Raw genomic sequence first — 11,663 nt, forward strand, 5'->3', positions numbered from 1 at the left:
ATACTATGTATAATATTATATATGTTAGTATATATTATACTATGTATAACAGTATGTATTATACTATGTATAATATATAATATATATGTTATATATAGTTATATATCTGTTATATATCTGTTATATATGTTATATATACATATATGTTATATGTTATATATGTGTGTTATATATACATGTTATATATAGTTATATATGTTATATATACATATATACATATATGTTATATATGTGTTATATATATAGTTATATATGTATATATAGTTATATATATGTTATATATACATATATACATATATGTTATATATGTGTGTTATATATATAGTTATATATGTTATATATAGTTATATATATATAGTATATGTAGTACATATATATACTATGTATAATATATAGTATATATAGTACATATAGTATATATATACTATGTATAATATATAGTGCAGATATATGTTAATATATATGTTAGTACATATTTTATATATGTTAATATATTATATATGTTAATATATATTAAAATACACACACACACTTACAATGGCACCTGGATGGCTCAGTCATTTGAGCGTCCAACTCTTTATTTCAGCTCAGGCCATGATCCCAAGGTTGTGGGATCAAGCCCCATGGTGGACTTCTCACTGAACTTGAAGCCTGCTTAAGATTTTCTCTCTCTCTCCCTCTGCCTCTCCCCCCTGATTCATGCTCTCTCTCTCTCTCAAATAAAAAATAAATAAAATTAAAAATATATAATGTGGAAATACATATAATAAATATATAAATATATAAAATAAATATGTATTATGTAAAAATATGTCTTTTTAATATATTTATTTTATATATATTTGTGTGTCCATCTATTACATATGTATATTATACATATGTATTTAAATACGTTATCGGAAAAGACCAGGCTCTGAAATATTGGTGTGGGTGGTGTGGGTGATTCTGGCTATCCCTTTGGAAAGAGGGGAGAAGGGCATGAGAAAAGGTACCAGTAGAGACCAGGTCCATGTGGAGGGACTGAAAGAGGGAAGCAAAGAACTCTGTGAAGATTGGACTCTTCACACAAAGGCCAGGCAATGGTGGAGCGTCTCAGTAAGGGATAGCTCTATTGGCCAGGGCTCTTTAGGTCACAAAAGAGGAGAACTAAAAAGGGAAAGGTGTTGGCTCACTTACCTGGGAAGGATACTCGGGCTATTCACATGCCTGAAGAGTGAGCTGCAGAAACCAGGCCTCCGAGAGAATTCCCTAACACCAGGATTCACTCTCTCTTCCTCCCACACCCAACACCCACCCTGCTTGTTTCTCCACACAGCCTCCCTCCACCTCACACAGGAAGATGGCTTCCTGGAGCCGTAGCCTCAGATCCACCCACAAAGAAGACTTTTTTCCCACCTCCCTTAGGTGAAGTTCAGATACGGCCCTGATTGGTCCTGCTTGGGTCACGGGACTGTGGGGGTGAGGGGGTGGGAATCCTCCTCACCAGTGGGGGAGGGGACCCTCACCAAGAACACCAGGAAAAGAGGGAACGAATACCAAACAGGAAGAGTGCTGTAACCTGAAGAAGGAGGATGAGAAGGTATGATAAGCAGACAAAACATCCACCAGCTATCACCAACCCCCCCACCCCCAGAGTTGAGATTAAACCTGAGAGCAGGAGGCAGCCAGGAAGAAGGTGTGTTGAAAGAGGGTGGTGCGAGAAGCAATGCTCCAAAATCTTTGAAGAAGCCACACCTCTCCTTGACCAGATGTATGCAGATGTCAGGAAATCTGAAGATGTGGCTTAGCGTCTTTTGTGTTGCCCAAGCAGATGCATGCCCGGAGGAGTAGTTAACCGACAAGGTCCTGAAGAGTTGAAACTGGAGTGGAAATTTCACAGTGGGAAACAAATACTGAATAGAAGCTGGAGACTCCGTCTGGAAACCACTATTTTCCAGTCCAGCAGATGGGGAACTTTCACAACTCCCTCTACTCTTGTGCAGCCAGGAACAGCTCTGAGATCAGAGGCGGAGAGAGCATGCCTGACATGATGATGTTGTGCCTCCTTCATTTTATATTCACGTACATGTGTGCATCCCTGAACCAGATGGTCATAAATGAACTGAAGGTATTGGGGCCCCTGGGTGGCTCAGTCGGCTAAGCATCCGACTCTCGGTTTCAGCTCAGGTCATGATCTCACACTTTCATGGGTTTGAGCCCCGAGTTGGACTCTGCTCAGGCAGCATGGAGCCTGCTTGTCCCCCACACGCCTTGTCTCTCTCTCTCAAAATAAATAAATAAACTTAAAAAAGAAAACTGAATTGAAGGTATTGTCCTGCCACTTGCTATGTCTGTTCAGCGCTCTGCTTTTGAGATCTACCCAAGATGATGTAAATAGCTGCATCCCATTTCTTTTAATGACTCTCTAGTATTCCATCACACAAATACACCAACGCTTATTATCCATTCCCTTATTGATGGTCACTATGGTTAGTTGCAATTTTTTTTTTTTTTTTTTACTGTTTCACTATTTTTACTACTGTAGTTTTATGGAGGGCTAGAATGAGCATCTCTGAATGTTTTTCTCCTTTTGCAGACAAGTGTACGAATTCCTCTTGAAGCATATTTAATTGCTGCACCAGGAAATGAACACATTTTGGGAGTTTTACCAGAAACTCCCAAATGGTTTCCAAAATGCTTGTACTTCATGCTCTTACACTTAGTCCCTGAGCACTTGGGAGAAAACTGTAAAACATTTACATTAGACTTTCTAAAGAGACTCTTGTTCAGGTAGCACTCAGTTGCAAACCCCCAGCCTCTTTGAAGGTAGAAAATGAGGCTCAGATTTGCAACAACGGGGATGGAACTAGAGTGTATTATGCTCAGTGAAATTAGTCAGAGAAAGACAAATATCATATGACTTCACTCATATGTAGAATTTAAGATGCAAAACAGGTGAACATAAGGGAAGGGAAGCAAAAATAATATATAAACAGGGAGGGGGACAATACAGAAGAGACTCTTAAACATAGACAGCAAACAAGAAACTCTTAAATACAGAGAACAAACAGAGGGTTGCTGGAGGGGTTGTGGGTGGGGGGATGGGCTAAATGGGTAAGGGGCATTAAGGAAGACACTTGTTGGGATGAGCGCTGGGTATTATATACAGGGGATGAATTACTGGATTCTACTCCTGAAATCATTATCGCGCTATATCCCAACTTGGATGTAAATTTTTTTTTTTAATTTTTTTTTCAATGTTTATTTATTTTTGGGACAGAGAGAGACAGAGCATGAACGGGGGAGGGACAGAGAGAGAGGGAGACACAGAATCGGAAACAGGCTCCAGGCTCTGCGCTATCAGCCCAGAGCCTGACGCGGGGCTCGAACTCACGGACCGCGAGATCGTGACCTGGCTGAAGTCGGACGCTTAACCGACTGCGCCACCCAGGCGCCCCTTGGATGTAAATTTTTAAAAAAGAAAAAAAGAAAAGAAAATGAGGCTTAGGTTAGCCCAAGAAGCTTCTAGGCATGCCATGTGTGGCTGGGAATAGAATGCAGCTATTAAAATTGGATCTTCAAACACTATTGAAAGCATAGAACACGGTAATAATATAATGTTTAGTAAAAAAAATAAAAGCCGCAAAATAGTCTTACATTATATCCCGATTTTGTGAATGCGTATGTATCTGAAAAATGGCAGAAGAACTAATAACAGCAATAACAGTGATAGTAGTGTCTCTTTCTGGGCGAGTTTTTTGTTTTTTGGTTTTTTTCTTCGTAATTCAACCTCCCCTGGGCACATGTGCCCCAGGCGACTCAAAAGTTTTCACCCTCCGCCCCCCCCACCCATGCCTGTCTGCAAATGACCACAAAAGCACTGTGAATAATGACTTGGGGGTTACAAAGAAATTTCAGCAAATAAGCAAATTTGCAAATACAGAATCCATGAATAATGAAGAGGAACTATATATACTTATGCAAATCAGTCACACAAATTATAAATGGTAGCAATATCTAAACAAGACCCTATTACTAAAACCCAATAAGTTGGGGGTATTCATTCAAGCGACAGACATCAACTGCCCTCAGTCCTGCTGAGACTCCTTCTTGTGGCATTTAGCTGACCATGTCACTTGAAGAGCCCATCCACTTAGCAGGTAGACATTTTGCACCCATGTCTGGAACACCCCAAGCCTCATGGGTCTCCCTTTCTTTTAATGTTTATTTATTTTTTGAGAGAGACAGAGACAGAACACAAGCAGGGAAGGGGCAGACAGAGAGGGAAACACAGAATCCGAAGCAGGCTCCAGGCTCTGAGCTGTCAGCATAAAGCCCAACGCAGCGCTCGAACTCACGGACTGTGAGATCATGATCTGAGCCGAAACCGAGTTGGGCCCTCAACCGCCTTAGCCACCCAGCTGCCCCTATTTATTCTATTTAAAAAATTCTTGTTTTACATTTATTTATTTTTGATAGGAAGGGGCAGAGCACAAGTGGGGGAGGGGCAGAGAGAGAAGGAGACACAGAATCCGAAGCAGACCCCAGGCCCTATGCGGGGCTCAAACTCACAAACTGCGAGATTATGACCTGAACCAAAGTCGAATGCTTAACCGACTGAGCCACCCAGGCGCCCCTCATGGGTCTCCCTTTAGTCTTTCAACATAAAATACAATCAGGATATTTTGTTTTCAGGAATCTTTTCCTATTTAGAGAAGTCGGGGCTGTATATATTGGTCTTTGCCTTGGTTATTAAAATTCCACTCTACTTATTTTTTGTTGTAAGCAATCTCTGAATTTTCAAGTCTATAAAGGATCCCATGTGTACACTTTTAATTGGTTTAATTTCTCCCTGTATAAGGGAGAATAAATTTTAAGAGAAGCATTTTTAAAATGAGACACTGAAGAAAGGAGTTAGCATACCAAAATGCAACCCACCATTTTGAAAGATTTCAGACCTCATATCTATTTTTTCGGGGCCTCTCGGTGGCTCAGTTGGTGAAGCGTCTGACTTCAGCTCAGGTCATGATCTCGAGGTTCATGAGTTTGAGTCCTGCTCAGGCTCTGTGGTGACAGTGAGAAGCCTAAAGCCTGATTCAGATTCTGTGTCTCCCCTGCTCTCTGCCTCTTGTCTGCTCATGCTCTGTCTCTCTCTTTCTCAAAAATAAATAAACATTAAAAAAATTTTTAAAAAGACCTCATATCTACTATTTTCAGGTATAGCCCTCAAAGATGGATTACCCCAACAACTCTGCCAGGAATATGAACTAAGAAATGTTATTTGGAAAAAAACAGTCATTGTCTCACAGCTGACCTCTGTATGCCTGCCAAACTAATAACCAAACTTCAAACACAAGGGGCACTTGGGTGGCTCAGTAGGTTAAGCAACCGATTTCAGCCCAGGTCACAATTTCACGGTTCATGAGATCAAGCCCAGGTCACAATTCCACAGTTCATGAGATCAAGCCCAGGTCACAATTTCACGGTTCATGAGCTCAAGCCCTGCCTCTGGGTTCTTACTGAGTATGGAGACTGTCTGATATTCTCTCCCTCCCCCTCTCTGTGCTCTTGCCCTGCCCTCCCCTTCTGCCCCTCCCCTGCTTGCACTCTCTCTCTCTCTCTCAAAACAAAACAAAACAATTTCAAACACTATATTTTCTGATTTTCTTTTTTTAGCAGCAGGCAAAAGTTTATTAGAGTATAAACTCAGAAAATAAGAATAGTGTGAAAGCTCTCTTTGCAGAGAAGGGACATTCGAAAGTCTGAAATTTTTTAAGATTATATGCTTGATGAAAATTATCTTTTAAAGTCAGTCTAATTTTTAATGATTTTAATCATATCGTAGATGGGTAGCTTTTCTTTTTTCTTTGTTATGACTATTCTCAAGTCCTAAAGCATTCCAAGATAAAATTGCAGGCAAATGCACTGGCTCCAAGAGCTTTGTGGAAAGTCCCCTAGAAACTCATTGATATGGAAAGGATGAATATTGAACGCGGTGAAAGCAATCACTTTGGTGGAGTCCCAGAAGATTCAAATGCATAAACATAAGCCTTGTGATGTTTGGGAACTACAATAGCCAATATAAATAAATCATCTGTAAAACGGTAACATGAAAAAAAATACAAGAAGAGATAGAAAAGTGAAAGAAATTACTTTTACCAATATGTTTCTCAAATAATGGGAGGGAGGATGAGGAAATAAATCAGAGACTGTGGTGTTTTTAAAAAAGGCTTAGTAACAATTGAAGTACATTGTCTTAAATTTCTGAAATTTACAGATCTTTCCACAGAAAGTCAGAGTTTGTATAACCCATGTTGATGATTTGCCTGACATTTGAATTAACACACACACACGTGCATTTTTCAAGCCAGGTCTTTTAAAAATCTCCGGTTAAGAAGACTTAAAATGGCGTGAATTGTTGACTTACTTTACCCAAGCAATGAAAACCATGCAAATGCTTAACTTTTTGGTGCATATTTCTGGTGTCAGGCCCTCATGTTTAGATTCAATGGCATCAATGCAGTTCTTTCTACAAATCTGAAATGCAACCCAGGCAATAGAATTAAAGGAACAGACTGCCTTGGACAGCAACATCAGAAACCGAAACACAGAGGTGCCTGGGTGGCTTAGTCGGTTAAGTGTTCAACTTCAGCTCAGGTCATGATCTCGCAGTTTGTGAGTGTGAGCCCTGCTTTGGGCTCTGTGCTGACAACTCAGAGCCTGGAGCCTGCTCTGGATTCTGTGTCTCCCTCTCTCTTTGCTCCTGCCCCATTCACACGCTGTCTGTCTGTCTCTCTCTTCCTCTCTCTCTCTCTCAAAAATAAAAATGTAAAAAAAAAAAAAAAAAAAACTAAACAACACCTGACAATTTAGTTTTTAAATACATACAATATCCCTGAAGGCAAGTTGACACTATATGTTAACTCGAGAATAAAAAAAGTAAAATAATAAATACATACATACATACATACATACATACATAAAACATCTATGATTTCAAAGTGAGACGATCGCCATGATTTTCAATTTAGGAGAGAAGTAGTAAGGTAGGGACCTGAATGTAGGAGAATGAATACCCAAAGAAGCAAAGACCACACTAACTTTGGTTCCAAAGGAGTACAAGTCAAATGAGGACCAAAAATCATAATGTTGAATCGAAGGATCAGAACTAGTTTGTAAAAGATGTAATCCTAAACAATCAGGGCAGAAGAACAAGAAACTGAAGAGTCAGAAGGGTTAGACAATGTCTGGGGTGCTCCACAGTCAAATTGCTATCCTCTCCCTGTGATTCCTTTAGCTCTGAAAGTTGGTTTGATTAACCCAGTTTCAGTCCAATTACCTTTTTAATTCTTCAAATTTACTCTTGGCTAAGGTACCCAAAAGCTTTAATTTCTTTCTAAAATTACCTCATTTTTTTAAAAAAGTGTCTTTAAAAGCTCAATACCTCTAAAAGATCTGTGTGAGCAACAAAACATCTTTTTTTCTTTTGCAAGTCTACTAACAATGAGTCTTGGGAAATAACCCTAAGTTTACCGTCAACATGAGCAGCATAAGCAAAACACGAGTGCTTGGCCAAGTGCTCCTAATGACACCAAAGGCCACAGGAGGGCAGGTCAGCACCTACCTTGAAATGATGATCATCCTTTGCATTTGCACAGTATGGTTAATATCTTTAGGGTCTGCTTTTATTGACTGGATGTTAAATTACAATGTATGTTCATTTTAACAAATAAAAGCCTACAGAAGCATGCTATAAAAGGATAGCAAAGTTACTAATCCCTCCTCTCATCACTTCCGTTTCCGCCCCCTCAACCAGCACACCCCATCTCCCACTTCCACACCACTTTGAATGGCAGTCAAGTCAAGGGCTCTTGACCACCCGCAAGTGTCATTTAGTGCAGGGTGGAACTCAGGCATAAGGGCCCCTTCTTCTCTTCTGGGGATAGACAAACTTGGGTTGGGTACAACTAGACACAGCATGGGGCTGTGCTCCAGAAGAGGGACCCCACCTCTCTCTGACCCTTCCTTTTTATGGGGCAAGTACTGAGATGTGCTCACAAATAGGGGGAAATAGCCTTGAGCTTGGGGACCAAAAGGATGAGCGTGGGTACCAGCTCCTTTACAAGATTCTAGGACCATTATTGCTGGCAGCTGGGAGTCTTATGAGAAATTGAGTTGGTGTGCCAATTCACCACCCCATCCCTGGGGGAGGAGAAATCCCTGTCCTGGCCAGCTTATTGCCAGTAACAAAAAGAGATACTCAGGGGTCAAAGATCCAAGCATTCTGTGCAAAGCTTGCTTTGTGTTTATCCGTGTATGCATATTTATATCTTCATATATATCTAGACATATATGTATGGATCTGGGTGTGTGTATACATCCTCTGGGTGTGTGTATACTTGTGGGTGCGAAGCTGTACAACTTCTGCTCCTCTGCAAAAGCGCGATTTCATTCCAGATCCCGCAGAGCTGAAGCATCTGACAAGACAAGTCCACTCTTTTTGTTTTGTTTAGCCAAAGGAAGACAAGTCCCAGGGAAGGTCCTTAGGCCTAAAAGGGTCAGGCGCCTCAGAGGCCGAAGAAATAAGTGGTACCAAGGAATCGCCTCTAAAAATTCCATCTTCTCTCATCCTTGTCTCAAAGAATGCATACATCTATTTATTATAGTGGAAGATGGCAGCTTTGTTTCGGGAACCTCAGAGACGACAGTCCGAAAAATTTGTCTGTTCTCAGCACAGTACTATTTCTCAGTTTAGGGGAGCGTTTTCTCGGTGTCTCTATCTTGTTATTCTGTGTAATTTAGATTAAAAAAAAATCAGGGGCAATTGTCCGGTGGCACACTGTATTTCTCAGGATTGTTTAAGAACAGAGAATGTGTATGCCCATAAACAACGGTGCCCATGATGAAATGAATAAATGATATTAACATGTACACAAGACCTTCTCAATGAACTGTGACATATCATCTCACAACCCTTGAGAAACAACAGTCTGTTAGTAAATTGGTCTACCTGCTCTTCTCACACATCCTTTCAGTACATTCTCAACATAGTAACCAGAGTGATGCTGTTAAAACAGAAGCTGAACCCGCCCACTGAGTCCCAACTATGCTACAGTGGAGGCAATGCTGAGTGCTTTGAAGAAAAATAAAACAGGATAAGGGACTAGAGAGGGAGAGGCACTCCTTCAGATAAAGTAGTCAGAGACGGCCTCACTGAAGAGGCAGCCTTGGGGCAGAGTCTGAACCCAGTGAGGGAGTGAGACACAGATATAATAGGGGCTGAAGGAAAGACAAGATGTGAGTCCGTAGCAGACAAACAGCAATCTCAGTGCCTTACTTATAGAAATGTACTTCTCTGTAAATGGGCACTAGTTATTTTCCTTCCCTACACAGTTACCCACGCCATTGTATCTTCATATCTGCTCCCCAAAACGGTATTAAATGAAAAGTTCCCATATAACCGATGCCATGGACTCTCATCTCCCCTGGAGTAAATGCCAAAGTTCTTTCAATGGCCTCAAAGTCCTCCCACTCTGACCTGCCTCCCCCCCCCCCCCCCCCCTTGCCCAATTCCCTCTCTGGCCCTCATTCCCCCTACCCTCCCCCTCCTCACTCAACTCCGCCTCTCTGGCCTCCTTAGTGTTCTTGGAACATTCCAGCTTCAGGATCTTTGTACTGTGTTGTCATTTGTCTGGAATGCCCTTCACCTACCTGGTTTTTATGACTCGCTCCGTCACCTCTTTCTGGTCTTGACTCGAATGTTGCCTTCTTAGGAATTCTTTCCTGGCTAACCTTTATAAAACCGCAGCCCCACCCCACGCCCCTCCACACACACACACACACACACACACACACACACACACAGGCACTCTCTCTCTCTCTCTCTCTCTCTCTCTCTCTCTCTGTCTCTCAACTCCTTATCTCTCTCCCTTTCTCCCCTGCCTTATTTTTCTTCTTATGGCTTCACATTATCTAGCATACTATAGTCTATAATCTTATCTAATTTTCTTATCTCTCCGTGAAGTCAGGGATTTCTCATTCTGAAGGGGGTTTGGTATGTGTTTGGTTTTTTGTTGTGGTTGTTTTGTTTTGTTTTGTTTTTTCTCCCTCACTGCTTTATCACCAGCACCTAGGACAGTACCAAGCAACGCGTTAGGCACTCAAGAAATACTGGTTTGTCGAATGAATGAGTGACAACTGTAGTCAACAAAATGATCAGCTTTTTTTTTTAAATTTTTTTAATGTTTATTTATTTTTGAGAGAGAGAGAGATTGTGAGCGGGGGATGGCCGGAGAGAGAGGGAGACACAGAATCTGACGCAGGCTCCAGGCTCTGAGCTGTCAGCACAGAACCCAATGGGGGGCTTGAACTCACAAACAGTGAGATCAGACCTGAGCTGAAGTCGGATGCTTAACTGACTGAGCCACCCAGGCACCCCTAAAATGATCAGCTTTTTGACGCTAATTAGCATTTTGGTGAGTGACACCAGAGCCATGGACACCTGAAGCCAGTTTTTCCAACCAAAAGCACCCCAGGTGTCGTAAGAGTTAACCAGGGTTTAGTTTACAACAGGTCAAATGCACCACGCGTTTCTTAGGGTTTGCCAGGGTCCAGGATGGTTATAAGGTTGGGATATTAAGCCAGCCAAATATTCCAAGGGGAGCCAAAGCATGAATGGACAAAGCCCTTGTACAGGGTAGTTCCAGCTGGAGGGCTGTGTCACTCTCTAGGGAGAAAGGCCTCTAGGTGCTCGGAAAAGACTTCGTGGAGAGTGGGCTGGACACTGTTAGGTTGGCTCCCAATAGAGCTGCTCCTCAAGGCTCCCATCCAAGAACCCTCATTGTAGTGGGTTCACGTCTGCCCCTTTTCCTCCTCCTTCTCCTCCGTGCTCTACAACCAGAGTCCTCTCAACTCTGCTCCCCTTCAGGAACTTGTTGCTACCCTCCAATGGAAGGGTCGATAAGACCTATTTGTCTTTATTGCACTGTGAGCAAAGCAGACCCTGGTAACTCTGTGGCCTCCCTACAACCAGAAGGAAAATTGACCCCACCCAGTCACTAGAAGAATCTTGTGGAAATCTTCACCCCTTTGTTATCCTATGGCATATCTAACACTCTTTGGTTTCCATAAATGCTGGTTCATGAATTAATGATCTATTACTAATGTCTCCGGTCAATATAGAGCATTTATTTATTCCAGAGTTCTCTGCAAGACTGCGTGCATTATACCTTGTCGGTAATTAGATTATGCCCTAGGGATCTGTGGATAAACCTAAGCCTGTCTCAAATGTCATGTTTCAGAATCCGAAGTATAAAAATCCATAATTGGCTGCCTTCTTAAGAACAAAGAGAATGATAGCTTGTCTGCTCCAAGAAGGATACGCGAGAGGAACACAAACAAAGAATTGTTGTACAGGGAAATGAGATTTTAAAATGACCCGAGAAAAGCTGATGGTCTGGTGCACGCGAGTGAACCCTGCTAGTATGAAAACCAAGCTAGGAACATGGCTAATCAATGCATATGCAAATGCTCTCAGGAAAGCCCTCTGAAACTAGTGTGCGCTCTCTCTGGATGCTGGAGAATTGTGAAGATAATCACCTGTGACACTCAGCCTTTCCTTGAGACACAATTTTGAACAACTGACCTTATTTCTGAGCTGAGTGGATGCCAAAATTGAATTTCTG

The 11,663-nt window shown here is 41.7% G+C and overlaps 1 long non-coding RNA gene across 1 annotated transcript in view; it reads right to left on the bottom strand.

The window, feature by feature from the left end:
* Window positions 1–9,739, bottom strand: part of LOC121029107 (uncharacterized) — a 17,157-nt gene extending 7,418 nt beyond the window's left edge. Inside the window, exon 1 of the long non-coding RNA XR_005789592.1 lies at window positions 9,691–9,739. This is a non-coding gene — a long non-coding RNA (uncharacterized LOC121029107). The remainder of the gene's footprint in view (window positions 1–9,690) is intronic.
* Between the last annotated feature and the right edge of the window lie 1,924 nt (window positions 9,740–11,663).

This window comes from Herpailurus yagouaroundi, unplaced genomic scaffold (assembly GCF_014898765.1).
Source record: "Herpailurus yagouaroundi ecotype Mexico unplaced genomic scaffold, PumYag 139, whole genome shotgun sequence".
Lineage (NCBI taxonomy): Eukaryota > Metazoa > Chordata > Mammalia > Carnivora > Felidae > Herpailurus > Herpailurus yagouaroundi.